The 26,031-nt window shown below is 35.4% G+C and overlaps 1 protein-coding gene across 2 annotated transcripts in view; it reads left to right on the top strand.

The window, feature by feature from the left end:
- Positions 1-26,031, top strand: part of MICU3 (mitochondrial calcium uptake family member 3) — an 80,156-nt gene that overhangs the window by 2,385 nt on the left and 51,740 nt on the right. The gene's annotated exons all lie outside the window — the stretch shown is intronic.

The following is a 26,031-nucleotide window of genomic DNA, read 5'->3' as shown; positions in this document are numbered from 1 at the left end:
CATTCATGTCTAAAAGTTCTGTGTAATTTTCTTGTATTATTTCTCTGACATTTTCTCTTCTCCCTTTTTCTATTACCTTTTTCTGGAACTACTGTTAATACCATGTTAAAACTCCTGAGAGAGCCCAGTCTAATTCTAATCTTTCTTATATTGTGGTTTTAAACATCTTTTTGTCTGTTTGTTTGTTTTTATGGGCGATATCTTGGACTTGATCTTCCAGCCTTCCTACTGAATTTTGTATTTCAACTATCCTAGTTTTTTAATTCAAAAAACTATTTTGTATTCTTTGATGTTCATGTGTTACATGCATTTTATTTTGTTTCATGGCTGCTGTATTTTCTTTTTTTGTTATAAGGATATAATTTATAGTTTTGCTTTGTCTTTTGCCCTGTGCATTGCTTTGTTTCTTCCAGGTTCTTTTTTTTATTTCTGTTTGAATTTATAAGCTCCTATCTTCATTTTGGAGGTTTTCCTCACGTATGTGTGGTTGTTGCCTATCTATAATTTCAGAACCACTTTGAAGGTCTTTGTATATCAACATAGCTCTTCATTTGGTGATCTGGACTTAATAGAGTAGCATCCAAATGTCAGTATTTTATAGATCTTTTCCCCTGGTGCTACTGAGTTTCTCCAAAGAATAGAAGAAGTGGAAAGAGCAGTAATCTGGATGTAGGCATGTGTGCACATATGTGGAAGAACATGTGTGTTGGGTGAGCATGTGTATCTAATGGTACACTTACGTATTATCTAATCCTCTGTTTTCAGCCCTACCACTTACTCTGCCTCCACAGCTCCTTGTGTTCCCAAGGCCTGGTCCTTACAGCAAATAGCTTCTCTCCATTTGGCTGTCTTCTCCACAGCACCCAGGAAGTGCCTCTGCTCCCTTACGTGAATTACCACTCCTCCATCTCTTCAATTTTATAACAATTTGACAAATTCTCTTGAGTGTTTTAGTCTCCTCTCCTTTTCTCTTTTTTAGTCTTTGTGTATTTATATCTTTTTATGTTCTTTTACTGTGATTTTAGTGTGGTTAGGGGAGGAAGAGGTTTAAAGAGACTCTTAAGGTCAATCTGCCATTTTTCAGAAATATCATTATTACTATTATTTTTTGAGACAGAGTCTCGCCCTGTTGCCCTGGGTAGAGTGCTGTGGTGTCATCGTAGCTCACAGCATCCTCAAACTCCTGAGCCCAAGTGATCCTCCTGCCTCAGCCTCCTCAGTAGCTGGAACTACAGGCGCATGCCACCACGCCTGGCTAATTTTTCTAGTTTTAGTAGAGACAGGGTTTTGCTCTTGCTTAGGCTGGTCTCGAACTCCTGAGCTCAAGCAATCCTCCCAGTTTGGCCTCCCAGAGTGCTAGGATTATAGGTATGAGCTACCGTGCCCGGCCCAGAAATACTATTTTAAACCTATGCTGCTACTTCATTTATTATTTTTTATTTTCCTGAAGTGATAGAAATGATTCATTTTGATGTTTAAAACTATAGCTAAGAAATTTTGATTTATAAGGCATCTTTTAAGCATCATGTTATGCTGAGCAAAAGTCTCATATAAATTAACCTGTACGTGTTTTAAGAATAATTTAATTGGTAGGAGTGAACAGAAATAACCTACAGAAATACAGTTCTATTACCATAGCGTTGAAGATTTTTGTTTTAAGGACATTGGCTCTAAACTTTTCTAGAAGGCCTTCCCTGACTCCACAGATTTGTTGAAATATCCTTGCTTATCTCTATTGTCAGATAATGACTTTATTGTAATTATTTGTTCATTTTTTTTGTCTTCTCTACTTGTCTTGGCCTTTTAAGGAGAGGCCCTGTGTTGGTCATGGTCACCTTTATATCTTCATTGCCTAGTATGGGGCTTAGCCCAGTAGGCACAATAAAGATGTGTTGAATAGATAAGTCCATGCTAAATATTTGCATGGAACATATGCACTGTGAGAATTAATAGTTTAATATTTTGTTCAGCTAAAGTAGTTATTTAAAGCATTAGAATTGGGAAGACTTCAGTCAAGGTCAAAATTCCAGGCTTTGGGAGATCAAATCATGTGAACTCTATTTACTTTAATTGTACAAGTTTGCTTGCCAAAATTTTTCAGTCAACCATGGCCTTTGAACTTTATTAATATTATGAAGGGATGTTGACAGGATTCTATTTAGAACTTTAAAGTTTTGGCCTTAAAGCACTATTTTTATGAGTGAAAAAAATTTTGTTCTAGAACTGCTTTTTTGTTTTAGGTCAAGAATAAAAAAATCTATTAGATTGTTTAACTTACTTCAATCCAGTATTTTGCTTATTATATAGAACACATGATCTATTTTATGATTTATTCATTTTAAGATGCTTCAATTTAATTTAGCTGTACTCTGGAGTGGAAAACAAGTTAGACAGGTAAGAGTCACACATCTCTCACTTTAAATCAAAAGCTAGAAGTGTTTAAGCTTAGTAAGGAAGGCATGTCAAAAGCCAAGAGAGGCCAACAGCTAGGCCTCTTGCACCGGACAGTTAGCCGAGTTGTGAATGCACAGGGAAAGTTTTTTAAGGAAATTAAAAGTGCTGCTCTGTGAACACATGAATAATGAGAAGGCAAAACAGCCTTACTGCCATGGGGAGAAATTTTCAGTGGTTTGGATAGAAGAGCAAATCAGCCACAACATTTCCTTAAGACAAAGCCTAATCCAGAGCAAGGTCTGACCTCTCTTTGGTTCTATGAAGGCTGAGAGGTGAGGAAGCTGCAGAAGAAAAGTTTAAAGCTAGCAGGGGTTAGTTCATGAGATTTAAGGAAAGTAGCTGTCTCCATAACATAAAAGTGTAGGGTGAAGCAGAAAGTGCTGATGTAGAAGCTGCAGCAAGTGATCCAAAAGATCTAGCTAAGAGAATTCATGAAGGTGGCTACTCTAAACAACAGATTTTCAATGTAGACAAAACAGCCCTTTATTGGAAGAAGATGCCATCTAGGACTTTCGTAGCTGGAGAGAAGTCAGTGCCTGGCTTTAAAGTTTCAAGGAACAGGCTGACTTTCTTATTAGGGGCTACTGCAGCTGGTGACTTTAAGTTGAAGCCAGTGCTCATTGACCATTTCAGGAATCCTAGGGCCCTTCAGAATTATGCTCAATCTACTCTGGCTGTGTTCTGTAAATGGAACAACAAAGCCTGAATGGCAGCACATCTGTCAGCATGGTTTACTGAATATTTTAAGCCCCCTGTTGAGACCTACTGCTGAAGAAAAAAAAAAAGAAGATTCCTTTCAAAATATTAGTGCTCATTGACAATGCCCCTGGTTACCCAAGAGCTCTGATGGAGATGTACGTTCTGATGGAGCATCGCTCTTATGTGTGCTAGCACAACCTTCATTCTGTAGCCCATGGATCAAGGAGTAATTTCAACTTTCAGTTCTTTGTATTTAAGAAATACATTTCATAAGTCTCTAGCTGTCATAGATTGTGATTCCTCTGGTGGATCTGGGTTAATTGAAGACCTTTTGGAAAGGAGTCACCATTCTAGATGACATCAAGAACATTTGTGATTCATGGAAGGAGGTCAAAATATCAACATTAACAGAAGTTTGGAGGAAGTTGATTCTAACCCTCATGAATGACTTTGAGGGATTCAAGACTTCATGGAGGAAGTAACTGCAGATGTGGTGGAAATAGGGAGAGAACTAGAATTAGAAGTGGAGCCTAAAGATGTGACTGATTTGCTGTGCTCTCATGATAAAACTTGAATGGATGAGGAGTTGCATCTTATGGATAAACGAAGAAAATGTTTTCTTGAGATGGAAATCCACTCCTAGTGAAGATGCTGTGAACATTGTTGAAATGACAACAGAGGGATTTAGAATAAACTTAATAAAGTAGGAGCAGAGTTTGAGAGGATTGATTGCCATCAAAAACAGCATTACATGCTATAGAGAAATCTTTCATGAAAGGAAGAATCAATTGATGAGACAAACTGCATTGTCTTATTTTAAGAAATTGCGCCAGCCACCCCAGCCTTCAGCAGCCACCACCCTGATCAGTCACAGCAGCCATCAACATGGAGGCTGACCTTCCACCAGCAAAAAGGTTAGGACTTGCTGAAGGCTCAGAGTTTGCTAGCATCTTTTTAGCAATGAAGTATTTTTTAATTAAGGTATATAGTTTTTTTTAGATCTAATGCTATTACACACTTAATAGATTATAGTATAGTGTAAACATAACTTCTATATGCACTAGGAAACCAAAACATTTGTGTAACTTGCTTTATTGTGGTGTTCTGGAACTGAACCTGTAGTATCTCTGAGGTATGCCTATAAATGGAGAATAGCCTTAATTTTTTATGTGAGGGAGGTAACATATATATGAAATTGAAGATGGGTTAATTCTGTGTAGAATAATGTTTATAGAAAGCTAAACTAGGTGATCCCCTCTTTTAGTTTCCCCAGTCATGACAATTGACCAGATTCTACCTGTACTCCTACATGGCCTGACTATGTGATGGATTCACATGCAATGATTTGTGTAAAGATTATTTTTCCCTAAGTAACTCACAGAGTAAAATTTGGATGAATTTGGAAAAAGAAATATATCCTTTTTCTGATTACACTGAACTTGGAGTTGTAGAAATAAATGCACCTTTTGTCTGGGTTTCTGTGAAAGCTAGCCACGACATTTTGTGGGTGCCCTTTTGTTTAGGTTCACGTTGGGAATCAGCACATGAAACTGTCATAATCTTGAAGTTAAATTTAAAAAAAAACTTCACCTATAATTCTCTTCCAAGACTTGGAAATTTTCGAATATGTACAGCAACTAGCTGAATGAACATATGTAACAGTTTCTTTTCTTGGTCTGTGTAATCTGCACCTTAAAAATACACAAACATTGAATTGTATTTTGAATTGGAAGTCAGGTGTATTTGGGTTTAATGTAACTTCTAATTGATTTTCACATATAATTCTGCTTATATAATTTTGGGTTGGATTGTTTATGAGTACTAAGTAAAATGTAGCTGCCCCCTTATAGATTGAATAGATAATTTATCCCTAATAATTTTTGAAAAATGAATGTTGTTTTCCACCTAAAGATAAAAGAAGACATTTGAGATCATTAAAACAATTATATTAACTCTAAATTTTGTATTGTGTATATTTAAGTAGTACAGGGTAATATTTTGATATAAATATATATTGTAGAATTACTAAATCAAGCTAATTAATGTATCCATCACCTTACATTCTTAACATTTTTGATCTTAAATTTTTGAAGCATCTTTGAGGGAGATTTCATTCATCACCCACACTATAACATATAAGTCTTGTTATCTTATAAGATTTTGATAAATTCTTATTTAATGATCTGCTGAATTAAAAATCTAGAAATAAATTACAATTTTTCTAATTATTACAGTTCTTTAACAATCTTGCTTTTACAAAATCATCTCATTGATGAAAATTTGCTTTTGACTTTATAGAGATCAGATCATCTACATACCTTAGCACTGCAGTCCCCAACGCCTGGGCCATGGACTGGTACTGGTACCAGGCTGTGGCCTGTTAGGAACCAGCCTCACAGTAGGAGGTGAGCAGCAGAGAGCAAGCGAAGCTTCATCTGTATTTACAGCCACTCCCCATCGTTGACATCACTGCATAAGCTCCAGCTCCCGTCAGATCAGCAGGGGCATTAGATTCTCATAGGAATGTGAACCCTACTGTAAACTGCACATGCGAGGGATCTGGGTTGCGTGCTCCTTGTGGGAATCTAATGCCTGCTGATCTGAGGTGGGGCTGAGGTGGTGATGCTAGCACTGGGGAGTGGCTGCAAATATAGATTCTCATTAGCAGAGAGTTTTGATTGCACAACAAATGTAATGCACTTGAATCTTCCCAAAAATATACCCCCACCCCTGGTCTGTGGAAAAATTTACTTCCATGAAACCGGTCCCTGGTGCCAAAAAGATTTGGGACCACCGCCTTAGCAGAAGGTGAAATAATGGATGTCTGTTACCTTGTGTTATCTGTGAGGACTAATGATTAGACACTGAGTCATAACAGCATTAGTGGTAGTTGTGAATTTAGTAACTAATTACAATTTTATGAAATAGCAGACACAGAGATCATACGTTTTTGTTTTCTTCCCCCTAAATATATGAGAAAACAAAAGATTCACTTTCTTTGGAAGCATCCTTAGTCTTTTAGTATTAGCAGCTGGTCAAATGCTTTAATAATGTTTTTCTTATTCTGAGATGGTTGTACGTATAAAATTATGTATGGTAGTCTCAACTTATCTGTGTTTTCTCTTTCCATGGTTTCAGTTACCAGCAATCAACCTTTGTCTGCAAATATTAACTGAAAAATTTAACATATTAAATATTAAATGGAGATGATGTCATCTTCTGAGAGCCAGATACAGAAATGTGTGAAGTAACTATGATAGAGATTTAGGGGAGAGTGGAGGATTAAAATAGCCATTGTAAAAAAAACTAGAAAACCATGCAATGTTTTACAATAATTTGCTCATGTTTTATATTTGCAAGATTATGAGGTGTTTAATGATGAAATGAATTTTTAAACTTGCTCATGAAATGCAGTTTTTTTACAGGATTACAACTTTTGCTGTTCTAATTTATAAGTTGTTCATGTTATCCCTTTTTTAAAAATATGTATAAACCTTAGTAATCTGAACAAATTAGTACTTTTATTAACCCATGATATAATATTGAACTTACATAGCAAATGTACCAAACTTACAATACAAATTTTATTCTTCTTGTTTAAACTTGATAGACAAGTTTAAACTGGAGAATATTAATTTCACTGATCTCTTGTAATTATTGTGCCAAACACTGAGAATTTGAGTAACTTCATTTTGTGTAGTGTAAACATTCTTGTGATAGAGAAAATATGTTTAAAAAAATCAAACAAGCTCTATTTATGGCATTATCTATCTAGCACTAAAAGACAGCACAATAGAAAAATGAACAAAGGGTCTGAACAGGCAAATCAAGAGGAAGACATGCAAAAGATGGATAAACATATGAAAAGATGCTTAACATCACTAATAAGAGAGAAATACAAGCTATAACCACAATGAGGCACCATTTCTTACCAATTAGATTGGTGTAAAATTAAAAATACTGACAATAACTGTTGGCAATGATGTGGAGCAACAAAAATTCTCACTCTGCTAGTAGGCATGCACATTATGTAGCAAATAGATTGGCAGTTTCACATGCCTACTAACTCAAATTCTATCTAGATACACACTCTTGAGAAATTGAAACATGCACAAGGAGACATGTTTTTAACAATGTTTTCACATTGCCCTGTTAACTCCATTTCTCATCCTGCGTAGCTGCTCCAAAACATTGTGTTCTACTCTACCTGCAGCATACCTCACCTTGCCCTGTCTCAAGCAAATGACCTCTCTTCATTCTTTACAGAGACAATGATCTATCCTAAGTAAATTTGCTCAATTTACTACTTCCTCGTGACTAAATTTGCCTTTTCTCACCCTTATCTCCTTTCCCCTAGTCCCATAGGAAAGAATGCCACTTCCTGTGAGGTTCCAGGGAAGAGTTTAGGGTTCATAAGTCGGCATTGGCTGTGATTTTTCTCTAGTAGTGCTCAATAGCCCAAGAGATGGAGATATTCTGGGTGTAGGGAAACATGGGGTGATTATAGAATTTTGTCCTTGAGTTTTGAAGTTAGGAAGTCAGAGAACTTTGAGGCTTTTATTAGATGGGCCATTTACTTGAATTTCGAAGTTCTATCTGACATGATTTGGGGTGGTGAGGAAAATTATGAGTCATGTATCAAAGTCCTTTTTAATAAGTGCATGGGAATGTCTACAATTTGCAACTGGCAAGGTGATAAGTGATATAACCAGAGCATATCTGCCTTCATTAGCATCAGTGGCTCAAAATTTATCTGTCAAATATAAATGTCCAGGTGAAGTTGGTGGCAGAAAAGAGCAGATTGCCTTCATCCTCATCAGTGACCAAAAATATTGGTTGGTAAAAGACAGGAGACCAGGTTTGTTCAGTTCCACAAGTATGTTGAACTTTTGGGAGTATATTTAGGGTGAAATTCTGAAGGTGAAAGAACATTGTTGAATAAGGAGACATTCTACTCTTGGCCACATAAAATCCTTGAATAGCTTCTTGATTTTTCCAGTATATCACATTCTAGAAGCATTTTCTTTTCCCTGGGTTGTACTCTTCTCCAGAAGGAAATACCAAATTAAGTGATCTGATTATATGTTTTCATTTTCTGCTTGATTCTTGTCAAGATACATCATCTCCAAGTCCCATGTGGTGCCCCAACTTAATATACAGAAGCATAACCAATTATGATTATATTAGGGCACTAATAACAAATAGATCTTCACATGTCAGTGGATTAACCCATGAAACCTTTATTGTTTATGTAAGTATTCTAGATGTGTGTATGGGTTGAGGAAGACTCCATGTGACTTCTTTTCATGTGGTTATTCAGGGACCTAGAAAGATAGCAACTTTGCCATCAAATTCACTGGTTTTACTCATTTCCTCAACCACCACCTCTTTGAACCTGGTCTACAGCCACTTTCCAGGTGCATAATCTGTAATCTTCTGGAAATTTATCAGCCTCTATGTTTCCATGCAAAGAAACATTGCATAGTTCTGTATTTGGTGGATAGAGTAGAACTTATTCTATTTCTTTGAATATCAGCCTTTTTATCTTCTTTCATAGTTAACTATGAATATTTCAAACTAGAAATATTTCAGACTTTCTCTTAGATGATGAAACTAAGTTTAGTTTCATCACTCTTCAAGCATAAAACCTAAGTTAAAGACCACATGTTAATTATGCCTTTAAAAATGTTTATTTCTCACATGAGACACAATGTATAAAGAGGTTCAGTCTCTGTGACAAGACTAAGTCATTTAACCTTTCAGAGACATCTTTTCTTTGTGAAATGTCATAGGTAGCGATGATTGGATTTGAATCTATAAGGTCCATTTTACCTTTATAGTTCTTTAAAGTCACTCTAGTGTTTCTGATATTGGTTATTACCAATATTTGCTTTAAAGTTGTTCCCATCCTTTAATCTCCTCTAAACTTAGATTTATACTAGTTTTATAACCTTTGTCCCAGATAATGCCTTTTTGGCTTTCAGTCCTGTTAAATTCAAATGACACTTCAGTTCTTCCAGAAAATGCCAATGTGATAGGAATAAACTGCCAAAGCTAAGTGATATTTGGTTTTTAAAACTTGTTCATTCTTTCTGTTCAATCATGATTTCTGCAGATGAAAAACTGAATATTATTTTTTAAATTTTAGAGCTTTTAATCATTCTCACATTTTTGTTGTGCTCTCTTGTGTCAGTTATTTTTGCCACATTTAAAAGATATAGAGAATTATATATTCCACCATTCAGAGTACACAGTTATTAACATTTTGACATATTTGTTTCCAGGCTTTTTCAGAGATAGATACAAACTTACATACCTAAGTGTGCTGTATTTTTTAATACCAGTATTAAAGAACATAGACTTTTAATAGCGTTTCCCTTCACTTTTTTTATAGACTTTATTTTCTTAAAGTAGTTTTAGGTTCACAGCAGAATTGAGCAGACAGTGCAGAGTGCCTGTGTACCCCATCCCCACACAGGCTTTCTCCCCAACTGCCAGTATCCTGCACTGGAATGGTATGTTTGTTACCACTGATGGACTTACACTGATACATCATTATTACCCAGAATTGATATATATTAGGAATCACTCTTGGTTTTGCACATTCTATGTGTTTTGACAAATTATAAATGACACGTATCCACTATTATATTATTATACAGAATTATTAACTTATTTACAGGGGATTAGCTGCTAAGAAGCAATCAAAATTCAAAAGAATTACCCTAGGGCTCAGGAAGAGTACCTGGAAAGGAGCAAACTTGGAAGGGGAGCCACCTCCCTAGGTTGAGATTTGGGCCTTGTTGGAAAAAGTATGTTTGCAGCTAGAGCTTTTCCACAGTTGCTGGGCTGAGAGCAGCAGACAGTGAAACACAGGCTGGGACTGGCAACCTAGAAGCTTCCTGCTGGGGTGCCATCGGGCCAGGGCTGGCAGGCAGGGAATCATGGGCCAGAACTGGCATGCAGGAGACCCCCTACTGGGAGGGAGGCACACCAAGGCTGGCTGGTGGGCAGGGAGCCTCTAGCTGGGATTAACAAGTGGAAACTCCCCCTACCCACAACACACTCATACTGGGGTACAGGAGGGCCGGGGATTCTAGGACTGATCTTAATTGCTGTTTTTCTTTGTTCATTTATAAATGATCTGAAAGAGAGGGTCCATAGTGAAATTGTCAAATAATCAATTCTTCCAAAGAGTAAAATGCCAACTTGATGAGAATGACCTGCCAGAACATTTGAGGACTGTGTGATTAGAGAAAAAGGACAGTTGCTGTATGGTTGGTGTTATGAACTGAATGTTTGTGTCCTCCCCAAATTGAAGTTGAAGCCGTAACCCTCGGTGTAGCTCTGTATTTGGAGATTGGGCCGCTAAGGATGTAATTAAGGTTAAATGAGGTCATAGGATGGACTCCCAGAGAGCTTCCTTGCTTTCTCTTTCTCTTCCTCCTTCCCTCCATCACTGAGTACACCAAGGAAAGGCCATGGAAGACATAGCAAGAAGGCAGCTATCTACACGCTGAGAAGAGAGCCCTCACCAGAAACCAACCATGCTAGCACTTTGATCTTAGACTTCTAGCCTTCAAAACTGTGAGAAAGTAAATTTCTGTTGTTTAAGCCATCCGGCCTGTGGTATTTTGTTATGGTAACCCAAGCTGGCTAATACTGTTGGGTAAGTTCAAAGTGATTTATTTAGAGAAAAATAATCCAGACTATTAAAGTTGTGTCGTGTTCCTTTCTTTCAATTGCCATTTAGAAAAACTATCTTAGAGTCATTGTATAGCCAGGGCTAGAAGACAGTGGCTCTGTGCATAGCTAGAGATTTTGTCATTAAGGATCAGCCCATCACGCTCAAGAAATAAACAGAATACCACATCGTATGGTGTTTGGGACCAAGCCAGGGAGACTGAGAGAAAGGCAGTAGAGCGTGAGAGAGTTGGGAACCACAAGGAAATGCCAGAAAGTTGGAGTAGTTTTATCACTATCAACATATTTAGAGAACATCCAACTTATCGTGCCACAGAGGTAATTGATACTTCATAAACTTGGGGCATGGAGCTGAGTAGCCAAAGACTATTTCTGGACCCAGCTGGTTAATAGAGTGGATTCGCTTGATTCTATGGGGCAAGTGGGAAGGAAGTGCTCTCATTTAGTTTCCATTTAATCTTTACAATTTTGGGGGGTAGTGTTGTCCAATTTACAATTGAAAATGCTAAAAGTTCATGTAGATTAAGTATTTTGCCCAAGGTTACCTAACTAGAAAGAAGTGGAGCTGGCTTTTAAACATGGTCCCAAAGGATTGCAAAACATGTACTTTTATTCCAAGTTGTGTAATATGAAAGAACACTGAATTGGGTGTCATAACACCAAAGTTCTCGTCCCAGACTCATTTGCTATTTGTCCAACCCTGATGAAGACCTCTGTTGACCATGTTAACTTTTGTACAATTGAGCTAGTAGCATATGTTCTGCTGGCTTTTTAAAAAATAATATGCCATTTTAGAATTTTTCTATATCTTTACGTATATGCATTCCTATAAAACATGAACCTTATTTTTACCCATTTTTCTATAGCTTGCTTTTTTTTTTTGTTATCTAACTATGTATTTTGTGAATCTTAGTATGGTACCACCTCTAGATCTACCATAACCTCTTGAATGGTCTTTATGGTCTAACACACTATTCCATGGATATGCCATAATTTATTTAACCATTGCCCTACTGATGGAAATTGTGATTGTATCTACTTTTGACTACTAGAAACATGCTACAGTGAACATATAGGAATCTTAGTAGATGCAAATGTTAAATTGTTGGGTACATAGCTTTTACATTTTAATAGAAACTTCAAATTGTTTTTCAAAATGGTTCCACCAAGATATACTTCCACAAGTAATAAGTAATGAGCAATTTTATTGCAAATGATGTATCCCCGAATGTAGACACTTTTAATTTTGCAAATTTTTAAATTTTATGTAAGTAATACCTATCCTTTTATAACTTATGTATTGTATTTAAAATTGGGAAATTTACCCATATTCATACATATACTTCTAGTTAATTTATTTTTACTACTGTGTGATATTCTACTGTAAGAATATTTCATTAAACTGATATAATTTCCATTTTTATTTTATTAAGATTTTTGTGAAGACTGATAAATGATCAGTTTATATAGACCCTATTGATTAAAAACAAAGTTTATAAGAACTTTATTTATTGTGTTACTCAGAACCTTTTCCTTACTTGGTTTCTCTATTTGATCTATACATTTCTGATAGAGATCTATTGAAGTCTCAGCCATAATTGTGAATTGATTAATTTTTTATTACATTTCTTTAATAGCTTTTCCATCATATAATTTTAAGCTATTTAGTTAATGTGTGTAATATCTTTTTTTCTTTGTCCTATTTAATGCTTTTGACCCTCAGTTCCCTGTATTTTCAAACATTATGAGTAATGTTTAACTGTGACTGTAATAAGGGACATTTATACGGCTTTTTAAAAAACACAGTACAAGAGTTGCTCTTTTTTGCTGTGGGATTTTACCCTATCCTACTTACGGTGATTGAAAATATATTTGCATTTATTTTTGCAAAAATAAATGAGCATGTGTAATTTCTTTATTACCTGACATTCATTGGTCCTGTTTTCTTATCATTTCTCTCCCTCTAGTGGTTTGAAAGTTATGCATCCTATTTCTAGTCTTCAGTTGGTTACACATAAATGTAAACAGTTTGTAATATATATACATCTGAAACTTGAGGATAAATCAGATTTAGAAAATTTCCTATTCCAAAAAAAGACAAATTCATTGAGTATGGTTTACTACATTGCCTTCCCCACCCTATATTTTTCTGAAGTCAACTACAGTGTATCAGATAGTTACTGTTTTTTTTCAATATTATGCTTTAATTTTTAAAGGAATCTTTATTTAACAATTATAGTAAGCTTTAACCACATTCACTCATTCATTTATTCAGTAAATATTTAGAGCTCACCACCGGCCAGAAATTATTCTAGGTACTGGAGAAACTGAAGTTTACCAAGTAAACAAAAATTCCTGCCTTCATGGAATTTATATTATTGTGGAATGCTGGAGACATAAATTTTGGATTTGTCAGTATATTTATAATATTTAAAGGCTAGGTGAGATCATCAAGGGAGTAATTATACATTGTAAGAAAGAAAGGAGGTCCAAGGACTGGCCCTAGGGCTGTATGTAGATAGAAGTACCAGTAAAAATACAATAAAAGTAACTGTCAGAGAGGTAGGAGGAAAAGTGGGATCTTAGAAACTGAAAAATAAATTATTAAAAAGAAGAGTTATCAATTGTGTCAAATGTTGTAAGATGAAAACTGAGAATTGACCTTTGGATTTAGCGACAAGGAGGTCATTGATGATCCGGACAAGCAGTTTTACTGGCTTGGTAGGTATGAGGGGGTGGGCAGAGCCCGCGAGAGTAAGTTCAGGAGAGTGAGAGGAAATGTACATAGCTCTCTCCAGTGGCCTGGCAGTAAAGGGTAGGAGAGAAATGGCAGAGGAAGGCAAAGGTAGCTAAAGGGAGAAGTGGGACAGGGAGCTTTCTAAGATGGGAGGAATAGCAACATGTATGTATGCATGCTGAAGGGAAGTATTCAACAGAGGAGGAAAAAATAATGAGGTTGGCAGGGCAAGAGAGGTATTGCTGGAGCCAAGACCTTGAACAGGCAAGAAAAGATGAGATCTATATGCTTAACCACTATGCCTACACTGCCTCCTGAGAAAAATACTTTAACTTATATCATCTTCCTATCCATTGATGAGATGATATATGTCTAAGTACTTTATAAACTTATAAAGAACCGTATAATGTAAACTATAACAGTAGAAACTTTATTGAGATATAATATTTGTATGTATTTGTGGGCTGCATATGGTATTTTGATACATGCATACAAGTGTAATGATCAAATCAGGGTATTTAGCATCTCCATGACCTCAAACACTTATTTCTTTGTGTTGGGAGCATTTCAAGTCTTCTCATCTAGCTAATTTGAAATATACAATATATTACTGTTAACTATACTCACCCTACTGTGCTATCAGACACTAGAACTTATTCCTTCTATCTAACTGTCTGTTTGTACCTGTCTACAAACCTCTCTTCATTCCCCCACCCCCTCACCCCCCCTTCCCAGCCTCTGGTAACTATCATTCTATAGGAGTAACTGTCATTCTTTAAAATTATAAATGGTCACTTGCTTCATCTAGCAACTTTTTTTAAATTTGATCTCAACCGGGGAAATACTATTGGCTTGTCTTCAGCTGTGTGTATTTCCACATAGACACATTTACTAACCATCAAAACATTTCACCTAGAGTACTTTGGGATTTTCCCACACTGGGAATTTGATGTTTAACCTTTCGACCACCCAGTAAGCAAAGAAAATGTTACCTCTTTTATCTTCTTAGATGGCTTTAGATAAGCCTGAGGCCATATGAGAAAGGCAAATGTAATACTTCCATGAACCTCCTTTTTAGCTACTTGAATAGAATCTCATGCAAGTCCCATAAGATTCTTGCACAGATAATAGAAAATAAAAATGTAAGTTTAAAAGATTATTTGCTCTTTAATGTTTTGTAAAGATGTTGCTGCTATTGCCAACATTAGGTAGGTTCTAATACCAAATGCTCAATTTCCTACATGAAATCAAACACATTTTTAATCTATTTTAAAAATTTAGTGTTGATTTATTTAATATAAAAGAAACTAATGAGTAATATAAGTAATTTTGGTCAATACAAATAGTTTTTCTTTTTTCTTCTTTCATTCTTCATTCTCATTTCTCTGTTTCTCTATCTTGCTAAAAGATAATGCATTATGTAGTGTTTAGATAATTGATATAATTGTTTCAAGTTACCTCTGCAGGGTATTATCAGCTTGTAGGCATCAGTTTCTCTAATTGCCAAGTAGTGAATCCTTTATCTGGCATTTAATCTTGCCTCCCTGGGAAAACCAGACCTTACTGCAGAGTAAATTTTCGAATTGCTGACCTGAAGTAACATGAGACTGTGCCTTGGCAGTGAACCTTTGCTTTCTGTTATTCATAGGAAGGATAATGATGTACTCTGTTGCCCAAAGGCCCTTAGTTTCACTACCATAAGAAGTAACATCTAAGTACTAGCTGCAAAGGTCTGAGTTTGGAAATTCCAGAGAAGATAATTGCATTGACACAATATTTTTTATTTCTTTTGGAAAGATGAAGTAATTAAAAAAAGCAACTTTTATCATTTCTACCGCTTCTTAAGCTTCTCATCCTAATTCTGTCAGCATGACTTACAGGATCCTTACAGTTACCTAAAAATGATCATTAGTTATTTTTCTGAATAAATTATGTACATTATTTTATCTCCACTTAAATTCTCCATTTTTAGAAGTAGGAAAACTGACATTAAAGACCTAGCTTGTAGCTCACAAATTTCTGTATAAAACAGAAGTAGGGCTTTCTAGAGCTAGAAAAAAGATTCCCTAAACATTTTTAGCAAACGTGAAAAGAATATCAAGTAATTCCCATAAAATAATTTCCTAGAAAGTGTAAGGTATAATTTCCTAGAAGGAGTAATAAGAAAAGGCAAATTTAAATTCTCTTCTACCTCTAGATTTCTATGATATCATCTGCTTACTGTGTGGCATCGCACATAAAAATAAGATAATTCATGTGCCAACTCTGAGGTCTGTGCTCCGGCAGTTTTTAACAGGAGCTTTGCAAGATCTTTTGATATGGAAAATTCCATTTCTTCAACAAAATTTGCCATATCTAAAAAAGCTTCAGTGATACCTTACCTTAAACTTACAATGTCTATTTTCTTATTCCGTAAAAAATAGCAGTGTACAAATTTTAACATATTTAGTTATAATATGCCCATATGAAGCCAAGAAATTATAATTGTATTACACTTAATAGGTAATATTTATCAATACCATACATGCTATAGTTTCATTATTTTGAAGTTTGATGATGATATTTTATTTTCAAAGTGAATTTCACTATATTCATAAAAGAAATGAAGTTTTAGAATTTAAAACTTGTCTATATACATATATGTATTTGCAGGGAATTTTATACTTGTTTCTGTTACTTAGATTTTAGAGTTTTTAGTTCTTTTTGTTGGATATTTTGAGTATAGCAATCTGTCATCAAATTTAGTTTGGTAATAACTCAGTTTTATAATTACAGAGAAATTTGAAGACCACAGTCTTGTTCCCCATAGATAGTTGAATTCAGTTTTTGTAAATTAAACTATAGGACAGTAATGATAATTACTGTTCAATCTCCTACGTCTGTGGAGGTGAAGTAGAAAACATCTGTTTACACTTAGCATCTCTCAACATTCAAGGAGGAGAACCAGACCAAAATGTTTCCTTAATCTTATTGCTATGTTTTGAGAAAAGATTAGAGTTACAGAAGCATTTTTGCCAAATTTGGAACAACAAAGCCAGGAAGGGTGCAAGTTCAAATAAAATTAAATTTCAAGGCAGTGATGGCTGTATCTAAGCATTTGGAAAGAGAGTCTGCAGAGGATAAAAATGTGTGGAACTGTCAACCTCAGTGACAGTTTAGTGTTTCCTGAAAAATTAGTGAAGGTGGTTTAAAAGTGTTACCTCCCATGAGGCCTTTAACCTACAGATGTGGTTGTTTTGGAAGTGAGACTCTCCAGGTCTTTCTTAAATGTATAATTCTTAGGTTTTTCTCCTTAGTCCTTATGCTTGATGTTGTTATTCTAAGTTGGTGTGACAGGGACTGCAAACTGTTGGCCTTAATTTCTCTTCTTTCTTTGTAATAGTTAGGGTGTATATGCCCAGCCCTTCTTCATTTTCCAGCAGTTCCTTGCTCATAAGTGTGGCCATGTGAATGAGAACAGAAGTGAGTTATGCCACTTCTAAGCCTGGCCTGTAAAACCTTCTCATGTGAATTTCTTCCCACCTTTCCCTGCTTCTCTTCCCCCGGTTGGTAAAGACAGAGTCGTTATCACCCTGGTCTCTGAAGGACAGCATGAAGCAGAGCTCCTTGATCCTACCCCAACCTCAGTCCTAGTATGTTTTACACACTTCTGTTGTGTTTGAGCCATTACATTTGAGGAATTTAGCCCACTTTATCTAGGTAAAGGATTAATTGGTGAAGGCTTTGATCATTTCAAAGGGAGATGATTGTTTTTTGGTGGAGGTGAATTAACTTTGTCAGCTTGACTGGTCTCCTATATTTTTCTGGTATGAAAGTTCACCTAACTGCCCACCTGTAGGTTCAGCCTCACTACAGACACTAAGACCTAGGGGAGAATATAAGGAGCTTCAGATTAATGGCTGATTGGCCACTTGGGACGTTGTTAGTGTAACTGATCCCTGTGAATTAGCCCCGGTCTTATATCCCAATCCTCTGTGGTTGGATTCCTAAGTTATAAAGTCACTTAAAAGACCTGGTAACTTTATGCCAGTTCCCTGGGGACTAAATTTCTTCTTCCTGAACCCAGGCTCCTCTTGACTTGATCTACTTATCTCTTCTTTGAATAGTGGACTTCAGCCAATTTGCCTGAACCTCTGCGTATCGCCGTTATTCCTGGCTGAGAGCCACAGTCTGGTCTTGTACTTGGTTCAGGATTGTGCCAAGTGAATCAGATGCTACGGTCTCCCATCCCTTTCCTGTTCTGGCTTCTCATGCTTTCCACTGCTGCCCCCTTCCTGCGTGTAGCCCCTCCTGTAGTCCTACCAAATTTGAGCCTCTTCCAAGTCATATTTATGTTTGTCTTTTTCTCCAGCAACAACCTACCTTCTCTTATGTCAGAACTCGAAGGATTTATTCAGATTTGAAAAGCTGTATTCTCCTCTTTCTGGCCTTCCCTAATGCATATACTGATAAAATTCTTATCACATATACTGACCATTTGACCTTGTTGTTCCTGTCATCAAAACTTAGAAGGATTTGAGAATTCCATTAATCCTTTTTGGAAAGGATATTATGGAAGCAAAAATTATTCTTTGCTATAGAAAAGAATTGATAGTTTATAACTGAAAGAAGCCCACTGAAAGATTGTGCAGTTTTTATATGTTGTAATCACTTGGGAGGAGTGCCTGAGAATTGAGTGTTCCAAATTTCAAGCCACAGTTGCTGTTGCTTGCATCCCTGCTTAAGAGAATCCTTTTAACCAGAATTTTACTCTATTAAAATAATGCACAAAATAAAAAATAAATTTCATAGGCCTTCTTATTGCAGCAGCTAAACTTAAACAATAATCAACGTTAGTTTTAAAGATGACATGTTCAAACAACTTTTAAAGATAGATACCATAAGTTATAAAGTGGTGCCTTTCTCACTAACTCTTTAGATTCTCTTTTATTGTCTCAGACTAAATTTCTAGTTTGGAATCAGAAATCTTGCTTCTGGTTGTCCTTAACTGCCATTTGACCAAGATGCAGTATGCCTTTGGTTGCTTATTATCCAGTTGCCAATTGTCTTTTCATCCACAAGCATTCATTTATTCATGAAGTAAACATTTACTAAGCCTCGTATATATGGGGCAGTATATTAATCGCTGGGACTATAAAAGTAACAACTTACTGCTCTTCTCAAGGAATTCATGACTAAATGGCAGAGACAGATATGTAAACAGATAATTGCAACCCAATGTGAATGGGGGAAAGGAGTACAAATGATATATAATAGGGATATATAAAGGAAATAACTAGGATTAATCCAAGGTACAGTGTTGGCTCTCAGGGAAGCTGTGTTGTCAAAATCTAAGATATGTTATTACAAGGGATGTGGTTTAATTAGGATTGATTCGGAGCAGTAGTGTATATAGTAGAGAAGGCGTAGCAGCAGAAGTTTTCTGGCAGGTGGCCTTCCTGAGAGTCTGAACAAAAGAATCACATATTCCATTTTATATGGAGCAAGGATTTGTCTCCTTGGCAATAACTGGTAAGGTATCAGGGCTCACCTCCAGAGAAATTGCAAAGCTAAACAGGGAACTGAAGTAGATCTAAAATATTCTTGGAGCTGGCTATAGCTCAGAGACCATTACAGTTTCCAGAGCTCATCCTAAGCACAGATGGCAATTAGACTTATTCTTGCTTCTATCAACAGGTTAGGCCTAGAGTTTGATTAGTATTAGCTTAGTTGATTTCATGAAGTTCTAGCAGTAAATAACCATTGAATGTGTGGGTAACTAGCACAGCTTTATAACAGACAGAGTCTAAAAAGAAGCATTAAGGAGACCTGGTAAGTAGCAGCCTAACACCAAGCACTGGGATGGGTGGGCAAGCATGGTCTACAGTTTCAGGGGGAACCTCTGAAGTATCAGGAAGAGGTCTCACGCACAGGTTGACAGTTGGGAACCCAGGTACTAAATGTGGGGAAAAGGGAGGGATTGGTTCTAAGGGTAGAGAACAAATCAGGAGCTTGGTTTCTGTTCCCAGAACAGGACAGGCAATACCCAAATCTCTGGTCTGAGAGTATTTGCTTACCTCCAGCTTGGAACAGGATTGGTTCCAGGGACTGATAGAAAACAAGAATTCAAGGTATAAGCAATATTAGTTATATTCAATCTCTAAGAATTTTCATAATAATTAGAGCAAATTTTAAAAATTGATGATTAATAAACATAGATAATGTCCATGATTTGATGTACTACTTAACAACATAACAAAAATTTATGTGTCAGTATTTTTACATTTAAAAGCTTCCTCAATAGGTTTGCTGATAATTCCAGAAAGCATCCAAACAAAGTCAGGAGTACATGCAGAGGAAGGATTTCACCTTATAATAGCCACCTTATAGAGGCGTCTCTGGAAAGATGGAGCATAGAAAGTTTATGTTGTGTTTACTTTGGAGAGACGATTTCTTAGAAGCTAAGCTAGCTCAGTCTGCGGCTCCATCTGTGCTGCTTCTGTCCTCCAGCTTCTCAGAGAGGATGTATTTGTCTTTGTGGCCATTATAAGCTTAAGGGTTTTCTCTTTACTGTTAATATTTTCTAACAGTTACTTCCCAAATATGTGTTTTTTAGTTTGACTGTCATCTATAGAAATTAAGCGTTTTTCTTAAATGGCTGTGACTTCTATAACTCCTCTTGGTCTCTTCACTGCAGTTCACAAATGGTCTCCCTTTTGAAAGGCTTTTTTTCAAGCATATAATATGGAATTGATAATTATGATTTTCATTTTAGCAATTAATGTTTTAATAACTAAATGAATATCATTGTTTTTTTGGCTTTCAGGTTACCTTTCCCCATTGGCCTTTGGTATGTTATGCTTATTGATGAGTTTCTACTGTATTGGCAATTTGAGATGCAAAATGTCTCATTTACTAAAGTAATACATATTAGTGAAAGATTTTTAGGTTGAATTTAAGCTTTAGAAGTTAACTTTTAAAAGCTCTATTGGACTTAGGTAAGCAGAAAAAGTATTTAAAATATCAGTAAATACAAGTGTGCTTGTATTAACCTGTTCCTTGTAATACAAGGATTATATCCCTAATCACAGAATCACAGATTCAGTGTGCTCCAAAAAAATGACTGTATTTGTTTTTTACATTTAATCTCAGCCAAAAGGCCGAGAAGCGATGTGTATTTGTTTTTTAAAAGGCCAGAACATTAACATGATACAAGATTATTGTCATTTGTAGGCAAGCAAGACTGAGGAGAGGATTAGTAAACTGGTTTGATATCATTTTCCACCTTTTTTTTATTGGTGGTTGTTTCTGAGTGTTCATAGTAGTGATGTTAAAACTGCAGAGGGTTTAGATTTTTTAAACTTTGGAAAGTTCACAAGCAAAGCTAAATCTCCTAAAGGTTTCGGTTCCTTCTGGCACTTTGGTAGTCCGTTGGCTGCGGCTGCCCCTTTGCTCAGAGGTTCTAGTAGCTGTGCTGGGTAGAGCTTCACGGACTGATCCAAACCAGCCTTCTCTACACGTGAAGTTTAACTTGGTCAGAACGTATCATAGTAAAAAATTACTGAATTCTTCATCCTGTGCTATCAGGTCATTCACTAAGAAAACAATCTGTTGACAAAACTACAGAGAAATAAGCATATGTACTCTTGAAAGGTTTGAAAGCATTAATAGTTAGGCATATGTAGGCAGAACATGATTAAACCAAGCTTATTTATTTTTATTTGTCCCTAAAACAGTGTTAGATAATGTAAGTAATTTTCCAATTGACTAATTATTAATATTTTGTAAATAATTCATTTGTATTGATATATAACAGACATACACGAAGTATCTGTTGAACGAGTGAACAAGTTTACATTGGTTCATTAGTTGATGTTAGATATTCATCTTGGGAACTATACATGGTTAAATAATTATATAAATAATAGAGTTTTTGTCCGATACAATTGGAGTTTTTTTGTTTGGAGATTTCTATTTATGCTTCTACTTGCCCAACACATTTTAAATTTTTGTTTGGGGACTGATATTTATTTTTCTATTTTGGTAAAAAGGTGAAGAAACAAGAGGACTAAATGATCTCTAAGGACCTTTCTAACTCTAAACTCCTTTTCAGTGAACAAAGGAGTCAAGGTAAATACCTGTTCCTGATACAAAGTAGAAGATGAGTGTCAAAATTAACAGCAAGCATTGCTTCTACTGGCAATTCATCAAAGCATCCTCTTCAAAACAGAGAACAAGTCAAGAATGCTTAATATTACTGATAATATTCAACATTTTTATAGACCTACACCCCTAATAATTCAGGCAATGAAAATGTATATGCTGAAAAGAAAAGCTATAACTGTCCCTATTTTGAAAGAATTTTTGATTATCTACATAGAAAATTTGAGGAAAAAAGTTATTAAAATTAATGAAGAAGTATAAGGTGATTGGATACAAAGCAAATACACTAAAGTTAATAGCTTTCCTATACATCAGAAACAACCAATTGAAAATGTAATAGAAATGAAAGATCCTATTCCCAATTCAAATTTCACGACACTATAAAATGTTTGTTTGAAACTTATATGAGTAAAACTGCAAAACTTTACTGAAAGCCATAGTTGGAGACTTGAATAAATAGACATCTGTGTTCCTGTGTTGGAAAAATCAATATTGTGAAACTGTCAAGTTTCCCTAAATTAAACCAAAATTCAGTGTCCTTCCAAACAAAATATGAGTAGGATTTTTAAAATTGAACTTGTCACATTGATTTCAAAGTTTATCTAGAAGAGAAAATTACATATCAATCATCACAGATATTTTTTAAAAGGTTGACAGTAAGAAGGGTATTGCTTTAATGTCAAAACATACTCAAAATATATAATGATTAAAGCACTGTAGCATTTGAGTAGAAAGAGACAAATAAGTCAGTAGAGGAGAATAGAGAATTTTAAAAATCAACCCAAGTATTGATTTCCTGTTCTGCTCTCCCTCCCATCCCATTCTCTAACCGTATAAGCCCAGTCCTCCTTATTGATGATGAGTAGACTGTTCTGGGATCAGGCCAGTTTACTGGGATCTCGTGGGGAAATCATTCTTCCCCTTTTACCAGCTCATGTTTCATTTGAGCAGTACCAGCGTGTTTTATTAGACTGTGTGATTTACTATACTAAAGTGAGCAGAGACAATGGAGGAAGCAACAAGTCCACAGTACTGGGAAGCCCTTTTAAGCACCATGCTCTGGTTATCTCTTTTATACATAAATCATATTCTTCCCTTTTAGGATATAAGGAGCACAAACCATTCATTCCTAAACATCTCCCCAGACCTTTTAAGGTAGTGCTAAATAGACCTGTGCTCACCACCTAGTATCAAAAATGGTGGGCACTATTGCAAAGGCAACAAGGGGTGGAGTTCATACAGTGGAATTTTAATGAAAACCTTTAACTCTACATGGTGAGATTTCTTCTCATACCCTTACTCAGGTGGTTAAAGAATGAAAACTTTTCTACAGTTCTGCGTGTTTTCTTCAGTATAGAATGGATTAGAGGCAGAAATGAGTTAGGCCATTACTGTAAAACTATAAGGAAGTAGTAATGAGTATTTGAACAAAGGTGGTGACAGTGGGTGGATGTGAGAAATTAGAGGGGAACGCACAGGCTTTGTTAATTGATTGTTAGGAGAGGTAAAGGAGAAGGAGGAGTTGTCAGCATGAGCTCATAGAGGGTGGATCGAATTCCCAGCTGCAGTGGTCCGGCAGGTTTAGCATGCTGGGGCCATTGATGGACACTGCTTAAGGAAGGAAAGTTTGATGAGAAAACACGGGCACCTCAGAGCAGTAATGGCAATACGCAGTAGAGGCAGAGGAGGACACAGATCAAGTCCATATTAGGTCATAGCAGATACAGATGTTACAGGCCAAAAATTGTGGTTCAGAATGTCAGATGAGGCATAGCTTCAGACTGTGATGCAAAAATAGTGGGAGCTGTGGGCTGAGTGGTCCTCCATTAAATTCACTGGAAATATATCATGGTTGATTGGAGTCACCTAGGCCCAGGGAAATGGCCTAGCGAGAAAAAGGCACAGACAATTTTGTTTCCCTGCCCTGAGGGGAAGAAGAAACCCCTGGAATATACATATACAAGGGGACTAAGATGGCAGTCTGATCCCTGAGGACTATTCAGGGAGATTATTGCCCATTTTTACCATCCAGTTGTTCAGTGTTCCATGTCTCACCCATGACAGACAAAACAACTTCCCAAATACTGATGGATTACCAAAGCACTTGTTGTTAATATGCTGCTGAGCCAGCTTGTCCTGGTACCAGGTTGCTTTATCTGTCTAAATCATCATTTTCTTTTTGTCTTTGCTCCACCTACAAATCTCCTAAAACCATTTGTTTCCTGTCAGATTAAATTCCAGTGCTTTAGTCTGGCATTCAGAAATCATTATTAAATTGCCATTATCTTACCTACCCTTTTCCATGAATGCAAATCCTCTGCTCCAGGAAGACCATTACCATCTTGCAAATATGCCATATAAACCTAGAATGTTCGTATCTTTTCCTGACATTAAAATTTATATTTTCTTCTTCTTGAAGCTTTCTTATTAACCTCAACCCATGGTGCTTTTCTTCTATTTACTTGCACTTGACTCATTCCCTTTCTCTGTGTTTGTACATTTTCTCTCTCCAACTAGTATTTGCCCTTCTGTATAGATTATATATTTCTTAAAGGCAGAGACCATATATTTTATTTCTTATATGTGCCATTAAAAAATGGGAAGTGAAATTTTCTTTTAGTTTTTATTTGACTCCTGTGTAATGTTTTGAAAAGTCGTAGTCTTCAGAATGGTGGAAAAGATTAATCATTCACCTGGCTTTTCATTTAAGAAAGTATAATTTAGAAATAAAAAAATGTAGTCTCCTTGAATGTTGAATGTTCTTATGGATTGTTTTATTATGACTTCTCAAGTTATTAGATGTATAAATAATTTTGATAGTTTGTACACAATCTGTATTCTAACTTAATAAAGTACAAACAATAAAGATAATAAGATTGTTACCTTAAATGAGAATTTTTTCTAATAAAAATAATTTTTTATGAAATATGTGACAATGTAATTTATGTATTGTTGATAGTCATGTAAATTGCTATAAACTCCCCACAGGCAATTTGATAGTATATACAAAAAGGTTTTGTTTGACCAATCAATTTTACTCTTGTGAATTCATCCCAAAGAATTATTTGTGAATATTACCAAATATTTTCAAGGCTAATCATCATACCATTGTTTTTTTAATAGTAAAAGATTGGAAATCACCTGAATATCAAAGATTGTGGAATTGTTTCTGTTATGCTACAAAAATTTACTATGGAATATTATAGAATTACTAAAAAAAAAAAAAGTCTTCTACTAGAATAGTGACATAGGAAAGTGGCCCTGAAGTATTAAGTAAAAAAGATCAGATTACTGAATGATATATATGGTATAATCCCATTTTTGCCACAAAGAAAGCCAAACAATTATAGCTGTAATTTTTAAAATTCTATCTTCTAATTGTATACCGTAACTACTAGAATATATAGTGGCATAGGAAAATGGCTCTGATATATTGATAAGTAAAAAAGACCAGGTTATTGAACAGGATGTATGGTGTAATCCTATTTTTTGCCAAAACCAAAATAAAATTATATTTATAAATTAAAAAAAAACTTCTATATTCTAAATTGTACATAATAGCTATGCTTAACTTTAGTGATCAGAAAAAATTCCTTTTATTAAAAAATAAATTTTGTATAGTTACTTAAAGAGAGAAAATAACAGTGGAAAGTTATTACAAGGAAAGGTTTTAAAATGAAGGAAAAGAGACTTCCCCCATACACATACACAACCTTCTAATTCTGTTAATTTTAGGCAAACTCTAACTCTAGGCAAAATTCAGAATGACCATTGATGGTATCTATACTATAGTGATCTAGAATTAACAATTTCAGTTCTAATCTAAGCATTACCACTAAATGGTTCCTTAATGGTTTTCATGAGCAGCCTATCAGGGTTCTATTTTCCTCTTTTAGAAAATTTATGGAATTTAGTGAAAAATAAAATAAAATAAAAAAATAAGCCTGTAGAGGGTGTATAGTAGGCATTCAGCAAGTGTTGGTATTCTTTCTAGTGGTATCTAGAGTTACCACTGGCTCCACAATGCAATGTTCTATAAGACTGAAATTAAGAGATAAACTAAAAAAATCACAAATTCTTCAAAGTGTCAGTTTAAACCTTCAAGCTCTTAGTGATATTCATTGTAGGATCTTTTGAGCATTAATTCATTTTACTTACGTGAATAATTTATTTATAAAATGATTAAGGTTCTTGAGAAGACAAAATATTTTCACACTTCTTCATTTACTGTTAATTCAGTTTCAGAATGATTAAAAGCATTTTACCTTCTAAAGGGAGGTGATACTTCACACAGT

Source organism: Eulemur rufifrons, chromosome 12, assembly GCF_041146395.1.
Source record: "Eulemur rufifrons isolate Redbay chromosome 12, OSU_ERuf_1, whole genome shotgun sequence".
NCBI lineage: Eukaryota > Metazoa > Chordata > Mammalia > Primates > Lemuridae > Eulemur > Eulemur rufifrons.
The sequence above is the reverse complement of the archived record's forward strand: the minus strand, read 5'-3'. Positions and strand labels throughout refer to the sequence as shown.